The following is a 21,160-nucleotide window of genomic DNA, read 5'->3' on the forward strand; positions in this document are numbered from 1 at the left end:
TCACAACATCCCCTCGTCTCTGAAACGCACCTTTCTGCTCTCAGCAGCTCTTCTTTATTCCCCCCTGGAATCCATAACACTTAACATTCTTTCGTGTCATATCCAGCGCAGTATGGCCGACACTCCAGCGCCGATTTCTTCAGATCGAAAGCCGGGGCTCAACGGTCTCTGCTCCATTAACACCAATTTCTGCTGAGTGCTAGTGGAACAATTGGACTTTTCACCCACTTTTAAAACCATTAGTTGTGGCATATAGCGTAATTTCCCGGGCTGTCGTCGAGTGACACGGCAGCGTGTCGGCGCTGGGAGCAACTTTAGCGTTTAAGGTGTATTATTAGACATGGCAATACACAGAAGCACTTTCAGCACACGGGTACAACTCAGGCTTTGGAGCAGATGTTGCATAAAACCTGTCCAGTTCTGCTTGCGTCGTTATTTTGGTCCCCAAGCGACGTGCATGCGATGAAAAATGGGCAAAGCGTTCCTGTAGCACGGATCCAGGAGGACGGTGCCTCGTATCCTCGTATCGTTCGTATTCTTCGCAGATATACTTACATTTGCACATTTTTTCGTCCGTAAATTTTATGTGTATCTGTGTGTATCTTCGTCTTGGTACAATCATGAACATAAAATTGAAAGACAATGAAATCTATCTTGGGGAAACGTCTGACTCCCTGCACATTTTAAAGGATGGATCTGCAGCCATGAAAATATAAAAGCGGGGGTCTGCATCCAGTGACATCCATTCGTTCCACGTCTCATCTCCCGAAGGAGAGCGCCGTCTGGATCACCTCATGCAGATGGTGCACGGTCAAAACACCGTAAACAGCCTCTAATACGGCTGGCATCCTGCGCGCCTTTTCCTTTGCTCCAATTTGGGTTTTTTTTAATAAGCTCCCTGCATCCTTCCAACTTAAGTGATCCTCTCTCCTCTTGATAAGAGAAAGCGGAGAGTCCGGGCAGAGGAGCGCCGCGCTTGTCCATCTGCTGAGAGATAATTATTAAATTACCAGGCCGTTCAGGGTATTTAATGTTTCATGGCCAGCCATTAGCATCCAAGCCTGCAGGAGAAGGTTGGGAAAAGCTAGCGTACCGCACGCTGGCAGCGTTCGAACAATATGGGAAGATGGGGGATTGAGAGAGAGAGAGAGAGAGGAGGGAGAGGCAGCGAGGAAGGAGGCCAGCGAGGATGAAGACATAGATGACCTAGATAACGACGCCTCGCACGTTTCCTCTCCTCCTCTGCAAGCTCCTTCTTCACGTCCACGTGCTTTTCGTCATGTTGTTCCAGCTCTTCCTCCTCCTCCTCCTCCTCCTCCGTGCAATACCTTTTCGCCTCTGCCTCCCTCCATCCTTTGTTTTTTGGAATGAGTAGAAGTGGAAACGGCGTGGTCTCACGAAATAGGACATCACAGCAGTCTGGCTGCACGTGGCAGCGCATCGAGAAATACCTGCACGCTGCTGTTGCCCAGGGAGGAGAGGAGCATGCTGGGACTGGAGTGGTGGTGGGAGAGATGATTCACAGACGACCACGGGATCGCTAACGTACGCTCGGCCATTACAGTGGATCTATCTCACGGCTGCTGGGAGGAGCGAGAACCTGGCTTCGATATGCAGCCCGACTTTGAGCAGTCGTCACACATGAACTCACAGAACACACTTCAAGCTGAATCGGCTTGACAAGTCCATCCGAAGTTGCAGCTCCTTCATCCCCAGACTCTCCTCATGCAATAATGATGGACGGAGCCAGAATTTTAAATCTGGGCTGAGTTTTTGCCTTCATGTGTGAACTTTTTCTGCTTGGCGCCCCGGTTCGTCCCGGCGCCGCTGCCAGCCGAGGTCGAGAGGCCGCAGCCTCTCACAGTATCAATCAGCACAGCCGTGACTTCCTTCAGCTTAAGGCTTAAGCCTTTGCCTTTCAGATTAACGTGTGTGTTAATACGTGAGCCGCGTCCGTTAGCCCGATGGCGCGTCGCCGCGCCGCGGCCGCCGTCACCTCGGCCGCCGTCACCTCGGCTGTGAGGACGGGACACGGAGAATCATCCTGCGGTGATTCACCGTCTGATATCTTCCAATAAGTATGAATAGATCCTCTTATCGCGGGGAGTCAGTTTGCCTCGAGGAGTAGATGAATACAAAGACAAAATGTCTCACCAAGCAGTAAAATCTTGAAATTAGAGTAAAAGATCCCTCCCAAGCTTCAAAACAAAGTCATAAAGCTTAAAGATGAGAGGCTGCAGGCACACACAGGCCTGATAATAAAAACAGGAGCACACCTCAGAAATCTTTTGAACGTACTCTGTCTGACCCGTTAAAGCTGCATCCAAGCGTCTTTTCCTCTTTCATTCACTCCAGATCATTTCTTGACCTTTTCACATTTAGATCTCCGGGATCACGACCTTGTTCACCAATGACTTTCGAAAACCAATCAACATTGTGTTCATTTTCCTGGTTTTCCTTCTGTCCTGCTTCGAGCACATGAGGGTCGCCAACATCCCCCCGCTGTCCCGGGGAGGTGTTGATCACGCCTGAACTGGATCCTCTCAGAGTGGAAGCTTGACTGGATGGTCGAGCTTCTGACACGTCGAAGACCCGCCGCGGAGAAAATCTCATTCCTGCCGCTTTTATCTTATCATGACAACAAGTTCATGACCGGGGTGAAGGCGGGGATGTGGATCAGTGACAGTTGTTCCTTATCGCTCAGCTGCTTCCTGAAAACAACAGTCCCGTACAGGTCGAACACGCAGCTGATCTCTAAATCTCTCCTCCCATAAATCAAAAGACCTCCATCAGAAGGCGTTTCTTCTTCATGTGACGGCTGCTTGTAGTTTGGCAAAAGCTACAAGGTGGGAAAGAAACCAGAATATCTTTCACCACGATGAGAGTAATATGATGAGACTTTCACCCACTGCGACGCAGAGCGTCGGACAGCGTGCACTGCGTAGAGCACCTCTACAGCAGGACGGTGGAAACAATGTAGAACTCGAGATCGTTGGCAGAGTGTCTGGTCTGTCGACACGTTCTGTTCACAGTGTCCGAGGTTCAATGATTTCCCAGCATATTGTGTGAAAACAACACTTGAAAGTGTGTGGATGATGGAATTAACAGCTCCGGGATCATCCGTTTGCAGCAGGGTGGCTGTTTGAACCGCTGGAGGTTGTGGACTCTGACCTCTGATAGATTACAGAGCGTGTAATCCATAACCTCCCCAACAGATTGTGAACCAAAGTTGGGCCAAAATCGTATTACTGCCACTTGGGTTTTGTGATCGTGAGCCTCGGCACAGATCCCGTCCAGCACTTTTAACCCAAAGAAATCTGATTAAACATGGTGATGAAATGAAATATAGCATGTCGTTTAAGACAGAGCGAGCCGGACAACCTCCAGGTATCAAAGTACCGAGTGAAAAGACGGTCGATCCTTTGTCTCTGCCCCGCATGTCTGACGGCGTCGATGGACCTGAGTGAGCGACTTCTAGAGAAAACACCAGGAATTCCATCGAAAACTTTATCTTTGAGGTGGAAACAGGAAGTCTCTGTGTTCAATCAATACCGAAGCAAGTCGATGTGTGTTCGCAGCAGCTGCTGAATCATCCAGGTGAAAACAAGCAAAGTTAAAGGATGGAAGGAGAAACTTTGGACATTTTTCATCATGCATAAGAAGGGAAAAAAAAAAAAAGCAATTATTTGATTGTAAAATATGCACGCTCTTGTGTGTGTGTGTGTGTGTGTGTGTGTGTGTGATGGCAGTGCAGCCAGACGCTTGGTTGCTCAGGAAAGCAAAGAAACACTGAAATGTGAATTAAGTGCATATACCCTGCAAATAAACATAAACACAGCTGTTTGCAGCTTTTAGGTTTGTGTGCAGGAGACGATATTTGTTCAGACTGATAAAAACAGGTTTTCATGCTTCTAATGAAACGTTTCAGTGTGTGTGTGTGTGTGTGTGTGTGTGTGTGTGTGCTGGTTTCCTGTGAGGTCTGTGCCTCCGCTGCAGACAGCTTCTCAGCTGCGCTGCCATTGTAATTATTATTTACTGATTTGTAATTGCTTGTGGAGTCTCACAGGGCAGCGTGTAATCACACTCATTCCCCCTATAAAGTAATTGTTTCTGTTCAAACCAGGGCTGACTACTGGCTATACTGGGAGTGTGTTCTCCACCAACCCTGCTGCTGCTGAATTCATTTCCATTTATCTTCCAGAGTGTTCTGCAGTCGGCGTTCTGACACAGCGACGGAAACCTTCATTAAAACCTGACTAACTTGCAGAGGACTGGGAGTTTTGTTTTTAGATTTCGTTCGTTTTGGAAGGTTGTCAGAGCGACTGTTGTCTCACTCATTCATTATTAAAAAATCAATATTGATTTGAAGGCCGAAACAAGCCGAGACCGACTTTACATGAATATTTAAAGAAAACAAGAACCTTGACCTTCAGCAGCTGTAACCGCCACTTTGTAAGATATGAGAGAGTCTGAGTCACTGCAAACTCTGGACACACACTGAAACCAAAGGGCCAAAGAAACTTTTCAGGTCTCTATGCAAAAGGTGCATAACTTCTTTTTGCATTTGGGTTCAGCTCATTTACTTGCTTTATTATTTTTTTTAAATTACATGATTTATTCAATAATTGATTAATTTTTACACATTAATTCTCTGTCACCTCATCTGCTTATGATCAGTACCAGTCTTTACTTGTCATTGATAACAGTCAGAAGGTCTTTAAATGTCGTCTTATCTATCAGTCTGTACTTCTTTTTCTTATCCCAGCTTCTTTCGTGTTTCTTTGTCTTTCTTTACAATCTGCCTGAATTGATTTCACTTGCATTAAAACACTCCGTGTCGTCTGACTGACGCATGAATCAGCAGAAGTCTGGACGTCAACCTGAACACAGAGGCGGAATATTAAAACTCCAGTCTCTAAATTGATCATTCGAGCAAAACTGAATTCTTTCCTTTGTGAAATCTGAATTCATGCATCCAATTAAGCAGTCAGTGAGTGTGCATGCTGAGTCTGTTTTTCTATCCTCTATTATTTAAAATTACCCTCAGCAGTTTGATAAAACTCTCAAACTCCCTGAACAATATACACTAAGGCCCGTTTCTTCGTCTTGTGGTTGGTCTAAAGTCAAATCTACTGGGACCCGGCGCTCCACGTGACTCTTCTCCGGCTCCCATTTCCAGGACTGCAAAAAAAAATGAAGGTTTCCGGTAAACACGACCCAGACGGCAATTGCATTTCATCCAAAACGCATCTGGCGAATGAGATTAGTGTACGAATGTGTTTTGCAGGAGATGCGGTGAAGTTCAGACTTCATATATTTGAAATTGCAAGTACATTTCCCTTCGCTTCAGGAATTATTAATGCTGATTTATCTCTGAACGGAAACTGTCCAGTCCTCAAAAAAAGAGAGAAAGGGCACAGCAGCTGCTGAACATAATTACTGGACTGTAGTTGTTAAGAAAGAGACAGAAGGAAATAGATGGGGGGAGGGGAAAAAAAAAGAGAAAACAGCCAATGAGCAGGAGAAAAATGCCCTATAATGGCCTGTCAGCAAATGCTAAAGGATGGCTATTAGCGAAAACACCACTTTGGCACTTCATCATATTTCACACACATGTCAAAGCCTCAGCACCAGGCTCCCTCTCTCCACATCTCCTCTTTCTTCCTCTTTCCCCTCACTGGAGGAAGAACGGAGGGAAAAGCTAACCAAGAGGGTAAACAGGCCAGCGCCTTCAGACGCTTGGTTGAATCCGTCTTTTCTACATGCGTGCAAACGTTTTTTGGAAAAAAAGAAGAGAGAAATAAATAATTCTACTATTTGCAGGATGTTCTTTTAGCCTTGTTTCGCCTGAGGCCGGCCTCCCGTGACTCAGTCTTGACCAGCCCTCTGAGTCCGCCCATTGCCTCCTCCCAAACTGTGTGCCTTCATGTTGTAAACAAAACTAAATCCTCTCTGCTCGTTGCTTCTTCACTCCCCCAATTCTGGCACTTCGCGGAACATCGGCGACACATAATCTCTCCCCCGGCTTGTTTTTTGGGTGTCTTATATTCGTAAACTCCATCGATTGGCCTCCAGCCGCCTCGGTCCTCGGCTGCCCCGGGTGAATGAGAGAAATTACCTGCGACGCCGAACAAATTAAACAGTCTTTTCCCCGCAGCCGGAGCCGAGCGGGGAGCAAAATCCAGATTTTCTGGCTGGGGAAGGGGATACGAGTCCTCTTCCTCCTCTTCCTCAGAGGACAGATAAACAGCCCCCCCCCCTCCCCGGCGGCGGGCCTTAGCTGTATTACGACAGCTTGTCTCGCAGGGATGGGGGATAAAAGCCGTCAATCCCCTCTAATTGGTCAACACCTATGCTGAGAGGGACGTGGCAGGTATTATTCAATAGGCAGGGGGCCCTCATCACGTCAAATTATTGAAGGGACTGAGCTCGTTCAGGTGGGCAGAGACGGGATTAATCGCGGCTTTTCATGGGGATAAACACACCTCACACACACGTGTGTGGTGGAATGACTTTCCAAGGCGTGAAGATGCATGAAAACAAACAAATTACATAGAAACGTACACAGAAGGTGGTCGTGGTCAGCATGCAGGCCTCTCTGGGTCGAGAACAAGAAAGTTCCATGGATGGATGGAGGGATGGATTCCCTGAAGTATTCGGCTTTGCAGATTATTAAAAGTAGAAATATAAAAATAACCATGCTAGCAGTAATCTCTGCTTCAATCAGTATCAGCTCCTATTTTTCCTTCTTCATATTTTCCTCATCAATCACTTGTGATTGAATTTGATTGTTTTTTTCTGGTTCACACACATTTGCAGCATAACTCTCTGATTTCTGTATTTTATTCGTGCGGCATATTGCTGCAGACTCCAGCTTTACTGGTGAATATGCAAATATTTTCTGGTTTGACGCCAACAAGAGGCAGTGTTCATTAATCTTTCATCATGGCCGACTAACACGGACTTTAAACGGCAGCAGAGTCTGCGATAAGTCGAGCTACCTTATTACAAACGAACATTTCCATTCCTTGTAGATTTTGAGATGAATTGACACCGAGTCTCCAAAAGCCCCCGAAGAAAAGATATTATATCCATACTGGAAGGAGCTTTTGCAGAGATGTAATGCAAATCTTCATGCATGTCAAGTCGAGCGCTGATTTTCTAACCAGATTTACAAAGTCACAATGTAAAGTAATAATGAATGCACGACTTATAAAGATGAGCACGAGAGATCAGTCCAGTTGATGCAAGAATTATTGCATTTAAACTGAGCAGATTTATCATCATGGCCAGAAACTGAAATCATCTTCGAATATATTGTTCGTTTTGGTGTCACAGATTCATATTATTAAAAAAAAAAAAAAAAAAACAACACCCCCCCCCATATATCCTGTGTACTTATGCATAATTCATGATTTCATACCTGATGTTTTTTTTTGCATAACAACAGCTTCACGTGATGCGATGTAAAAACATGCAACTCGTACACAGATTTGAAGAAGTATAGAAAAGATGAAGGGTTGTATCACTTATTAAAGGATTAAAAGGTTACAAACAACAGTTTGATGTGCTTGTGACGTGGTGCATGACAATGTGCTTGTTCACATGTGCTTAACGTGAAAAAGTGAGGTCTTTTTGCAGAAAATACAAATAGAGTATACTGAAGTCAGCATAGTCAGTGAGGCATGAGGTTCATAAAATTCAAGTTAAATAACAATTTCAGGATTAAAATACTGTGATTTAATAAAGACAAGCTCATGTTCGATACTGTAAACGGCTGCTCACCACAATCCAACCTTAAAATGTGTGGTATCTCTTGCATTGGCCCACTAACACTGAACTTCAGCACCAGGCCGGTGGACAGCTCCCGCCCGGTCAGTGGACGCTGGTGGAGCTTCAGCACATTGGACAGCTCCCGAAATGCTGCAGAACGCCACAGCTGGCTTCGCTCCCCTCTACAAGACACCGAGCGGCAATCTTAGCTAGCAATCGCACTGATATGACATCCAAGCGGATGTGACTTGACTCGTCAAGAATGGCGTGACGCCGTAAGGGATGCAACTGCTGCCAACACGCTGTACAAGAGTACAGTGGGGGGGGAAAAAAAAGTCAGTTTCACCAGGATTGAATTCTTTCAAGTGACCTGCTTTGCTGAAAAACTACAGTGGACAGGGTTTTTAAAAAGCCGTCAGTAAATGTTTGCTCCAACAAGCACCAATATCGGTCAACATTATCTGATTCACAATAGATTTTATAGACCAGGCATCATTTTCACTTGAAATGTTGCCATGGAAACGGGGTCCTAATGAAAGCTAACCTCATTTTAACATAAGTACATGTCGAGGATCCCAAAAGGTGTCTTCAGTGTGAATTCTTTTAACATATAAAGATATCTGACCCTGAACTGAGGATTATAGTCTTAATGGAAGGGAAAACCAGATGATCTTCGAAGTACCTGCTTCTCCGATTCAATTTAATGATCGTTCTAAACTCAAAGCACCGCAATATAGTCTTATTCCACTTGTCCATATATATTGGTTTCACTCAGCTGATTACCGTGGAACGCTGTAAGTGGCAAAATTATGGTTGCCAATGCATCATCCCAGCACTCAACCTGCCAATCACTCTGCCAATCAGGAGCGGTCCTGAAGTGTTGGCAGCTGTGCTTTGCAGAGATTGATGAAGCAAATGGCTCGGAGCATGTTCTGGCTGATTCACATCATCGAGCGCGTTCTCACCGCTTCAGCTGCACGTCACCTGATTCTCAAACACACCATTGAAGAGCAATCTCTGTATTGCTCAAGGACACTTCAGCTGAGTGAGATGTGGCTTGAAACCACCAACCGGCTCTTAACAGAAACACAGGCGTCACTTGAAGAGTGGAACTTTTTGAAAATGGGGGAAAAACGCAACCTGATTGTGTTTGCGCACGGTGGCTGTGTGGCGAGTTCTTCTGCACATGCTCAGTAGGTCGTAAGAGCAATCAACCGTCTCTTGTGTTCGTACAAATGTCTGTGTATTCACATTGTTATTGTTTACAGTGTATACTTCTCTGCACGTGCATGTGCGTTTCATTCAAAATAAAACAACCAACAGCAACCACTAGTGGTTCAACGTGAGAACTACACCGTTTCAAAACTTGGGAAATGACAATGCAAAAAAGATGTTTCACTTGAAACGTTGTCATGTAAACCTGAGTCTCAGTCGTCTGAGTAGCATGATAATGAACAAACAACATGCCCAAATGGCTGCTGGATTAAAGATGTTTTGACATTTCCCCCCCTCAGGTAGAGGAAGGAAATGTTGTATTATCTGAAAATGAAGAATGAACTCTCACGAGACCGTCTCTGCTATTCCACTCATTTCAATAAGTTTTTGTCCTGATAAACAAGTCTGAAAAAACAAAACACCTATGGAATTGGGCGTGCGGATATATTTTGCTGAGACAACTTAATTAAGTTTAGGGGAAATGTACGAGACGAGACACAATAACAGAGGGAGAATTAAAATGATCTGAGGTGTGTGAGGAGCACCTGTCGTAAAATGAAAGTAAGAGGGAAGAGGAGAGCGAGAGGCTGGATGGATGTGGGAGGTGGAGGAGAGGCGGAGCGGCGCCTCGACCTTGAGGAGCTGTCAGGGAGCAGGGAGGGCTGGCGAGGAGCGGAGGACGAGGCCAGAGAGCTGCTTTACCGGCCGTCGAAACAAAGCCCGCTCGCTCTCCTGACAACATCGAGTCGACCCCTCCCCGCCCCCCTGCCATCACCCTCCAACGGCAGCTCACACACAAACCCGGCAGCTCCTCGTATTTCCAAGTTTATACCTCCCTCTTCATCTCCTCTTATCCGGCCTGAGTAATGTTGGAAGGGCTCCAACAACAGTAACAGTTCTGGAAGCAGAATTACAGTGAACGTCGAGGCGCACGTGCAACTGTAAAAGAACAAAATGCTTTTTCTTCTTAGACTTCTTTCTTTCTGTGAACTGAATCCCAATAACCCTCCTTCTGTCTCTGTCCCGAAAAACAGCAATATTTCCTACAATCCCTGAGAGATGAAAGGACGAGGATTAAAAAACACATTCCAGGATCTTTGGATTGCTCATATATCTCCTCATATCTGACTTTTCAAATCAATTCTCTACCTATAAAACACTGTCAGTTTTCTGATGAGTCATTATGCAGAATGACGAGTCCTCAATCTGGATCCGGCTCAAATGTCTTGTAGAATTTCTAAGCCCCGCCTCCACCATTAGGACACAGTGTGAAATACACACTGACATGGAATCAAATAAAGTAAAATATTGCCCCAGTAACCTTTAATTTAAACTTGATGTTTTTCCTCTGTTGTGGCAACCAAGTATGATGAAACTGTCCATATCTTCGGAAGAAAAAACGAACATAAAACTGAACAGAATGGCATCCAGTTTCGGAACACTGGGAAATTGTAAACACGTTTAGAAGCATTTTGTTGTGAAGCCGCTGGATCACCTCTGAGTCCTGCCATGTAAGGTGAAGAGCACAAACTAACAACGTGTCTTTGTGTGCACGTGTGTTTTTATTTGTATGCATGCTCAACCCCACACACACACACACACACACACACACACACACACACACACACACACACACACACACGCTGTTTCACACAGCATTGCATAATTATGCCCCACTGAGCAAATGATGTGAAAGAAATTACATAAGCAGCGGATTAACCTCGCCGTGCCACACATGCTCTCGGATGGGAAAAGCTACTCGGTATGGGTTCTGTTGAATGAAGGAAAGATAAACATGATGTCTTTTTTTTTTACATTTTACTCTCTGCTTAATGCTATATTTGTGGGTCGTTGAAATGAGTGGGTTTTTGTCTTTTTAAGTTAATTTCAGAGGAGGCTCATTATCCACAAAGAGCCCAAAGAAGCAGCTTGATGCTCAAACCAGCTGAGAGCAGCTGAAACCGTCTGCTTATAGGAGTTAAAGACAGCGCAGCCAGACTGTCAGCAGTGGTAACGTTACAACGTTTTAGCAAGGCAGCAATCTAAGGGTGTGTGTGTGTGATGAGCAGAGTGAGAAACTCCTCCTCCTCCTCTCTCCCCGCTGCCAGCGACATGACATTCCCACTTCACGCCACAGTTCGCACGCTGCAGTCGGTCTTGTGGGCCGACCCTCTCTGCTCTCAGGCCCTCTTACAGCCTCCATTAGCATTTTTATCTGAATGAGGAGGTGGTACACTCCCCACACCACACACAACGCCACACACACTCCAACCAGATAGATATTCATGCCAATGCCTACGAAGATGTCAACGGACACGAGGTGTGATTTGTTATGCATGAATGAGTTTCATCATCCACTTTGTTTCAGGGATGTTTGTGGTTTGTATCTTTTGAAAAGTGGTCTGTGAATATATACTCTCTATAAAGATGCAAGATGGAAAATCAATGGTCATGAAACCAAAAAGTAGAACGTGACAAAACGCTGCACAGGGAGAACATGCAAACTCCGTGCAGAAAGCCTCCTCTGACTGCACTCTGACCGAGCGCTCTGAACCTTTCCAGGCTCATTCTGAGGCACTTCCTCTTGTCGCAGTGACAGAGTATCACACTCTATTCCTCGAACGGCGTCGGCTCATCATTCCATCCATCACCCAGATAACCCTTCACGCTCAGTTTTATTCCCTCGCGCTCTCTTTCTCCAGGGAAACACTTCCACAAATAGAGTTCCTGAGTGGAGAGGAAAAAGGGCCGTTTGGAAGGCCAAGCAGGAGAAGATGTAGTTTGAATGTTTTACCTGTGCTGTGTGAGTTAGGTGTGTCTGGGGAGGCCGGTTCTCGGTCTGTCCAGCTCCAGCTCCCTGCAGCAGCGTATCAGATCCTTACAGAAGACAGATCACGACTCACACCCTCCATTCCTCTTTATTTATTCTCCGATTTAGAAAAACAAACTCTGTGTTCTTACATTATCTGAGAGCGCACCTAATTTTCTGCATTTGTTTATCATCCCTGCTGATGCCGAGCAGAGCATGTTTGATTTATTGCATAAGTGAAACTCGAGGCAACGAATCCACTATCGAAGAATCAAATGAACCAAAAACCTTTTCATTCGGAGCAGATTAATGTCCGATGCTCGTCTCACATATCAGGAAGCGCCCGACGCGACGCTTTCCTGACTCTCCTCCATCTCGTGAGGCTCGCATGTCGGAGGAAAATCATTCACGGTGGAATAATTCAAAGGCAAAAATAGAATCTCATTTTCAATCCGACGTGCAGGTTCCCTTCTTTTTTGAAGTGGAATGAAGGAACCTTTAGAGTCAAGTGTGTGTCTTCAGCAGGAGCGCCGTCTGAATCAATCTTCATCTCCTCCTGCACTGAAGATGTATGATTGCAAAAGTGGGATTTCACTGTGGAGGAAGGAGGATTCTCCCGACTGCTCCAGTTCTTTGTGGCTGAAAGCAATAGCCTACAATATTTCATTAATTAACTCTTCAATTTTTCACCAATGCGCTCCAAACTTCTCCTTTACTCATCGCCAAGAGACTCCTCTAGTGCAGCGCGCCGATTAACTATTAAAGAAATTAACTCAGCTAATGAAATAAAATAACTCTCCTTCCACGGCACCAGAGCAGATGAATGGAGATCTATGCATTATTCCATAAATGGCAATTAAATAATGATAAGTAATTAAATGATGCTGGTAAATGTTATTTAAATATAAATAATGTATGCACCACTCTCCTTATTGGAAAAAAAAATACGCCAAACTTTGCAGTAACTGCAGTAATGAAATTAACCTCAGAATATAATGTGTGCAGTAAAAACAAGGATAGTGTTATGAAAAAAAAAAACAAAGTGAGCGTGTTCTCTGCTGGAGTTAAGTGCAGGATTGAGCTCAAACTGCAATGTAATATAAGCCATCATCTGCCCTGGATTATGTTTTTTTTCCTTTTTTCTTGATGATAACACACCTTCTGTACTTATCTGCTGCGGCTTTGGAGAGAAAAGAGAGAATCATGGAAAGTTATGCAGTTTCGAGCAGTGACGTTTTGTGTAAATGAAGCTTAAGTCATGTAAAAACTTCATTTGAATACTCTGATTTAGCACAGTTTACGCAGGATCTTAATAAATCCGGAAAGCAAACCGGATCCCAGACTTCAGGCTCCGCCCCGGACAAGTCAGCAGACCGATCCTCCAGGCTCAAGCTGCGATTGTCTCCCATCTCCTGATAATTTAACACATTTTAATCATGGAAAATGAGCATTTCAGTGGCGTGCACAAGTTAGTCTGCGCTCTCCGCTTCTCCTCCGCCGTGTTCCACCTCCAGGCCACTCAGTCAGGAAAATCTCCCAACTCCTTTGAAGGTTTTGCTTTCGCCCGCCCAGAGCGGGAGATGAGAACGGGGCTTTGGCATTTTGCGAAAATCTATCTATGCCAGACAAAGTTTGTGAACATCAAATAGGTATTCAGACACTAATGCACTGTCAAAACACATTCCGGCAGGAAAACACGCAGCGCTCGGCGCGTCCTGAGCTGCACTGCTGCACGGCTCCTCGGTGAAGCTCTGCGGGAGGAAAACCTCCCTCTCAGAGGCGTCTTGGAGAAACGTCCGACCTTCTGACGTTAAATCCGCTCGTAATTTGTGATTCTTGAGAGATTTGACACATTTGGTGAAAAAAAGGACTAAACTAGTTTTTTATTTTTATAAATAGTTGGCTGCTATTCCACTGTGCAAATCTTATTTATTGACAAAGTGAAAAAAATCCATCTCAAGGCTCACACTTCAAGTGAGTGTGTGTGTGTGTGTGTGTGTGTGTGTGTGTGTGTGTGTGTGTGTGTGTGTGTGTGTGTGTGTTGCAGTGATGTAGCATTTGTGGGAAACTGGGAAAGTTCCAATTCGTGAACGCAACAACCTACTAAGAAAGTGGGAGGTTACTTAACACGCACACACACACACACACACACACACACACACACACACACCACACACACACACACACACACACACACACACACACACACACACACACACACACACACACACACACGTTCTAAATGAGGAGATATGCGATATTCTTAACTGGCACGCCGGCAACGCTGCTGAGTGGGAACTGCTCTCCTCGTCTATTAAAGAAACACTTCGGTCAACACTTTGACCTCAGTTAAAAAAAAAAACGGTTCAAACTTGTCCTGCATTCTTGTATAACATAAATGTGTTTTTTTTTACATTTTCCATTGGAAAAACTCATCAGGTTTTTATTGGTAAATGTTGAAAATGCATTTCTGCTCCTGTTAAATGCTGTGGCTGAGCACGTCTTTCACCGTTTCTGCCATTTCATTGTAAACAGACATCACTTTTTAAATATTGCTGTGTAAACGTGAAACGTTTCCGAAATGAAAAGTAAAAAACAAAACTTTCTCTTTTGAAACATCGTGGAAATGGACGCCTCAGTGTGGAGAATTTCTGGCATGCCAGAAAGATTGTGTTGCAGCTATAAACGGGTCAATATCAAAGAGAATTCCTCTCCTCTGCAGGATTTTTTCCATTTATTTTGGGGAAATGATAAAGTAAATGAAGTGGAGGGTTGAAATATTTCTATACTATTAATACAATCATGAAAAAAGAAAAACGTGTATGGAAATCACTGCAGTTCGATTTATTTTCTCCTATACATTCCATAAGCTGTTAATAATATATTATGCCGTGAAAACATCAAGAAGTTCCACATTCATCCGAAAATGACTCGTTGGCGTGAGACAAAGCTTGTGTGGGATGAAAGATGACGGTGCTGAGGGGGAATAATGTGATCTGATCTCATCTTCACACACTTTCAAAAACTCCTGGAGGAATATAATAATGAAAACTCTGGAAGTGGTCAGACGTGGCCTGTGTTCGTCTGCTGTGCTGAACGTTATCGACGAGAAGCAGCAGCTTGATGAAATGTACGAGGTGCGAGCGGGGAGCGGGGAGTCGGAAGGAGGGAGGGGTCGATGTTAGTTGTTTGTTGTTGACATGTGATCAACTCAGAGGTAGGTTCATCCCCAGTGGAAACGGCCTGAACACTGGGTAAGACTACAAACCAGATGCAGTCATATATAATTAATATAGGTATACTGCTGCAGCTGCTATACGGCGCCGCTCGCTTCCAGTAAGGCCTGTGGCTGCAGTGTACTGCTGTGAAATGTTTCTGATGAACTCTCCTATAAACATGAACGGAGAAGTTAGCTGGACTACTGACCAGGCTGGTCGCATCGGGGATCTTTCATGCAGCATTAGACCCGATACTGGTATCGTTATCACTGCATCCCCACTAGAGATGAACAGTTTCCAGAAAACAAGTGAACAAATAAGAGCTGCGGCGCTGGCTGCTTGTTGGGTTCTTGCTCACCAGCAGCAAACAGGAGCCGCTCTTCCTGCCTGCTTAGCACTCCTGGCAAAACGGCGCCTATTGACTGTACTTCGTACCTCTTGGCGGAGTCTCTCGCTCTCAGAAGGAGCTCCAGTGCAGTTGGGAGCGTGGAGGCTTCTTTTTATGTCTTTCTCTAAAATCTCTGTGGGTTGCTGTGCTCTTGGCGAGGCCTTGCCAGGGATGAGGATGTATTAGTCACACACATGTTGCTCTCTCATACCTCTGAATTGACTCCAGTGAGCTAAAGAGAATAAGGCTGAGATACTGAGAGGCGTGTGAGGGCCATCAGGCTCACACTTAACACACAGACAGGATTTTATCCACTAATATCATTAGCAAAATGATGGCGGATGTGAAATGTAGACTGACGGATAGTCTGGTAAACAAATCAATAAGAGACTCTATAGATCAGCTGTGAGATAGTGAACCTGTAATGGTAAACAATAAACAACGCTATGTAAATGGGTGCTTAGTGCAAGTTAGTCCACAGAAAGTTTCAGGAGAAAAACTTTTTGAAACAGACTCAAGTCGGTCAAGTATGGTGTAAAAGGCGTATCCCACTGGCCTGGAGACCAGGCGACCACCTGGTGAGACGCAAACCGATTTCTGGTCTCCAGAGAAACACGCCTCTAAGCCAAGACAGAGCCGCCCGTCCATCACAGATCGGACGCAGAGCACCAGTGACATAACCTTGCATAGCAGATGGGCCTGCCTGATTCAGTTCCTAAATCCTGCAGATCCCATCTTGTAGCGGTCCATAGACCAATGATTTCACGCTGTTAAAATTTTGCCGGCCCAATCAGGGGAAAGAGGCGGGAGCTGCGGGAGGAGCGGAAGTGACGACAAGACGTGACGACAGCGGGAAGCACCCAAAAGTTTGAAAACAATGGCAGGCATGCGAAGCGATCTCCGTGGACACGGCAATATCTGCAGTTTTATAAGAAAGCGACTCAATTTCTTCTTTGAAAGAGGAGCACAGAACATCACTTCAAGTCTTTTTGTCAGGAAACGACGTCTCCTGCTTCTCAGCAGCAGCGCACTAAACTCCGTCACACCGTGGCTTGATGCGGATTGGTCTGTGGTGAGTGTGTCGCGTGTCAATCAGAACGGTCGTCCAATCTTCTTCTTCTTTGGTTCGAACGGTCGTCCAGTCGCCGGCTACGGATTGTTTTGAAGGTCCCGCCTCTGTAATCAAATCGGAAGAGCGGCTACCCAGATGGACTTGTGAAATATTTCAGTGGCGGACATATGAAACTGTCCATCTGGCGTGTCAGGTTACCAGTGACACACACGAACCAGACAAATGTTTCTGGACTGAATCCATTCCTGCACAGAGGGAACAAGCGCCAGGCTCCATTACTGCACTGCGAGGTGAGACTGCAGACCGCCATCCCGTATGACCCTAAAAAAACTTTACATGTCACATTTCAGTGACTTTGACTGTTTATACATTACCGACAAGTTCATGAAGGACAAAGTAGCCCTCCGTCAGGAGAAAGGAAACCACTTCCCATAAAATACTGAGTTCATTTACTAATATGCTCTTTATTGGCTCATAAAGGAGGCATGACTTTGCATATAGGCGCTGTGAAGTTTTTCCATCACCGCTTTACAACCGCGCTGATTGTTGATGTTCCCCAGAGCACCGAGGGTGGCTGCGGTTCTACTTCGCCACACTCTACGGTCATGCCTGCTTGAGCTAATTTATTTGAGACGAGCGCAGTGGGAGTGGAGGAGTGAGGTGGCTCTGTCACATCACAGCGAACCGGAGGAGGCTGACGACTCAGGTTATGTAAAGCTTGTACACTGCGAGAGGATCAGCCGCTTTTTTAAAGGCCCGCACGAGGAAATGTGAAACGCAAGGCTTGTTTTGCTGCTTTTCAGCCTCATATCACATTTTCATGAGTCACCTGTGAAGTGGGTCTGGATATGAAACAATGGGACCCGGAGCACGGTGGAGAAAGTGTCCAATTCACCGAATGAAGATGCTCCTGAACGCAACGTTATCGCAACTCAAGGGAAACTGGCACAAGCTGCCGGCTCAGCCGCGGGAGAACACAGCGCTCTAACAGCATCGCACAAAGGAGAGAAAACAACATTTGAACTCAGCAGGTGATTTTTGATTGGGTGTAATCAGGAGTTATCTTTAGGAGCATGTGCTCCTTCGGATTGTGCTTCATAACTTCAACACAGTCATGGACGCAGGATGTTGTGGTGCGTTTCACAGGGGAGGCGGAACACATTCATCGACTCAACAGACCCTAAAAAAACCCTCATAATCCCAACACTGAAATCCTAGTCCGGAATCATGTGAAGGATGCAGAGTGCGATTAACACTCATTACTAGAGGGAACAATAGGATCTTCAGCTAACAGGTTAGGAGGCTGGTTGCTTTTGGAAGCTTGATCTGGTGGAATAACCTGCTCTGAAGCTCAGGGTTCAGTTCAGTTCAGGTCGGGGGTCACAAACATATCAGATCCTTCCTAACTCACCTGGAACCAATTAAAATTGGTGAGACTTTAAAGTTTGGTAACACTCGGTTCTGCTGGCAAATTAGCCTTAATCACTGTTAAACAGAAACAGATTTCATAATTTTTCTGATTAAAAAAAAAAAAAAATCAACAGAACAGGAGACGAGTCAACCAGAGGTCAGATCCCCCATAAGCCCCCAACAAATCCACCCTGGCTGGATCGCAGTTACACTTGTGAGGACAGAAATTCAATTCAGTGGAATTTTGAGCAGTGAATTCCACGATAGTTGTGGTTTGATTTCCATTTTCGACCCAAGTGTCCTCTAGCAAAGACTCTGAACCTCATGTTTCTCCTCACGGTGAGTTGCATATGGCAGCATGCTGTGAGCGCCGGAGCAGGAAAAGGTAAAGTCCGTTTAGCTTCACAGCGTCCGACGTTATTCAACCTCAACTCAACCATACAGACTCAGCCTAATCTCACGTCAACAAAACAGGCAGATAAATAAATACAGACGATCCAGGTCTCATAATGGTAGGAAACACACCACAGCACACACACACGCACACACACACACACACACACACACACACACACCACACACACACACACCACACCACACACACACACACACACACACACACACACACACACACCACACACACACACACACACACACACACACACCTTGTGCCTTTCATTCTGGCACCTTCACTTTGGCTTAAGTTATCCTGTCTGCCCTGTAACTGTTATCGCTCACAAAATGGGAAAACATCCCTCCAGCGCATGCTGTCATTGTGGGAGGGCAGAAAACGCTCCAACACTTGTTACTAAAATGTACAAAAAAATATGAGAAGGAATGGAAGGAAAGTCGCTGAGGTCAAAACTGCAGGAAGGAAAAGAAAACGATTTTTTTTAAAAACCTTCTCAGCGGAACATTGAGTGAGATCTGGTCTGGTAGGTGGCAGTAAAGCACCTTCTACTGGCTGCCAACCTCGATCACACCAAAGAAGACAAACAAGGAGGAAAATAAAGAACTACTTGCCTGAAAGCAACATTGAAATAGAGACAGGCACGCGGAGCGCTATTTATTGCAATAGAAATTGTAAGAAACACTTTCCCACTTGAAAATGAGCCAGTTCAAGAAAGTAAAAAATAGATGCTCTGCCGCTTTTTTCAAGCCTGCAACGTTCACTTGGGTTATTTATCCTCACAGCAGACATCTTCTTTGCGTAGCGTGGAGGTTTTTTGTCATGTAGATGCGGTGGAGTTGTCAGCCTCAGCATGTGCTTTATTCAGCTCAGTCCACGCTCAGACTGAAAAGAGGCCTAATCAGGAGGCTGGAACATCTGCCAGGTGATCCAGGGACTTCGTATCTGCCTTTTATCTTCATGTAGTCAGAGATTATGAATTGTTTCCCGGGTTCAAATCTCCTCTCGCTCCACTGAAAACACAGCAGAAATGCCAGGGTTGCTTTTTATGTAACTTCGCGGGCCGAATCTGACAGAAGTGATGGGCTGTGGAGCCCGCAAGATGTTTTACACCCCATAAATCCTGGACATTTGGACAGTTAGGCCACGGCTGAATCCTGCAGGGAGGCGGGGAGATTTGTGTGTTGTGTTTCCTCACCCTGGGAGCCGGGAGACATGATAAATGGTCCTGTGAGAACAAACTGAGTCCAAATACATCAAAAGACCACACCGGCATGTGCACACCAGCACACACAGACGCAGACATCCGGCTGCGTCGACCGGGTGCGGCAGAAAGCGGAGCCGCCCTCCGGCTGCGGCGTAAGAGACGGGGTTGATGTGACTGACACGCTCGATTGTGACTGATAAAACTTTTAAATGGTCCTCTGGCATCATCAACAAAACCGTCGTTTGGTTCACGAGACATGTCTTTTAACAGTCCTGAATTTGATTGATGAACCTGCAGCCGGCTCGCCTCGTCGCTGCTCACTCAGCCACATTGCCATCAATCTCAATAGCAGACAATTGTTAAGATAACCTCAGTCGGCCGCTGGACTGTGACTGAAATTAACTCCAAATCCATACAGAAGGCGAGAACGAGAAAATCACAAACTCATTTCACTGTCCTGCTCCCACTGACATTTGTCCATCCAACCATCCATCCATCCACAAATCCATCCATGTACGTAACTATCCATCCTTCCATCCATCTAACACCCGTCCATCCATCCATCCATTCCATCCATCCAGTCTAACATCCATCCTTCCATCAAGCCAGCACAAATCTAACCATCCATCTATCCATCTAACTATCCGTCCATCTAACCATCATTCCATCCATCCATCCATTCATCAATCTAACCATGCATATCCATCCATCTATCCATCTAATCATTCTCCTTCCTCAAGCTAACCACAATCTAACCATCCATCCATCAATCCATCAACCACCATCTAAACTTCCATCCAGCCAGCCATCCATCGATCCATCCATTAATCTGTCAGTCTTACCATCCATTCATCCATCTAACCAGCCGTCCATCAATCTACCATCTATCCATTCATAAATCTATCCATCGTTTCATCCATCATCCATCATCCATCATCCACCTTCTTTCCACTTTAATCCTCATCAGATCACTCGTGCTGCAGAGTTTCACAGCAGACTTTGGATTGAGGCCTTGTTTTAACACAACAACGTCTTCAAGTGAAAACGGATCCATTTCAGGGCTTGGCGTCGTGAACATGCAACTTTTGCAAACAGATGGAACTTGTTCTCTCCTGGGCCTCGGTCTTCTGTAGTTGAGAGTCGGAAACAAACTGATGAATTGAGGATAAACTACATGTATGCTCTGTCCGTGGAAATCTTTCACTTTTCTGAAAAGTAAATTTCAGAAGAAAAAAAAAACACTTGATGCACTGTCATGTAAACAGGACCTAAGAAGAAATTCCTCGTGTTTTTGCATACTTGTTGAATTTGTGGGTCATCTGATGACAGTGACATGGTACCATGAAGTTAAACAAGTTAACATACATAAAATGTGTAAAAGCCTCCCTGTGACTAAAGATCTAGTCCCATCATACAGAGACGGGATATCGTGACTGTTATTATCTCAATCAATGGGTCTCTTTCTCTCCAAATCACAATTTCTACTGTTTAGTTCATTTTTTTACTGTGGATCCAATTAAATAACATCCACAAATAAATAAGTATTGGAGCAATTAGACTCTAAAAAGCATCTATATTTCTGTATTTTTTGCTGAGAGATAAGATATGCCCAGAGGGTTGAACTGAATGCCTCCAGTTTGGTATCTTTCATACACGAGG

The 21,160-nt window shown here is 45.2% G+C and overlaps 1 protein-coding gene and 1 long non-coding RNA gene across 2 annotated transcripts in view; both read right to left on the reverse strand.

The window, feature by feature from the left end:
* nrg3a (neuregulin 3a) overlaps positions 1-21,160 on the reverse strand; it is a 381,203-nt gene that overhangs the window by 290,290 nt on the left and 69,753 nt on the right. The window lies entirely within an intron of this gene.
* LOC115399812 (uncharacterized) overlaps positions 2,103-21,160 on the reverse strand; it is a 38,280-nt gene continuing 19,222 nt past the window's right edge. The window contains exons 2-3 of the long non-coding RNA XR_003932732.1: positions 7,055-7,059; positions 2,103-2,149 (exon numbers count right to left, since the gene is read on the reverse strand). This is a non-coding gene — a long non-coding RNA (uncharacterized LOC115399812). The remainder of the gene's footprint in view (positions 2,150-7,054; positions 7,060-21,160) is intronic.

Source organism: Salarias fasciatus, chromosome 13 (assembly GCF_902148845.1).
Source record: "Salarias fasciatus chromosome 13, fSalaFa1.1, whole genome shotgun sequence".
NCBI lineage: Eukaryota > Metazoa > Chordata > Actinopteri > Blenniiformes > Blenniidae > Salarias > Salarias fasciatus.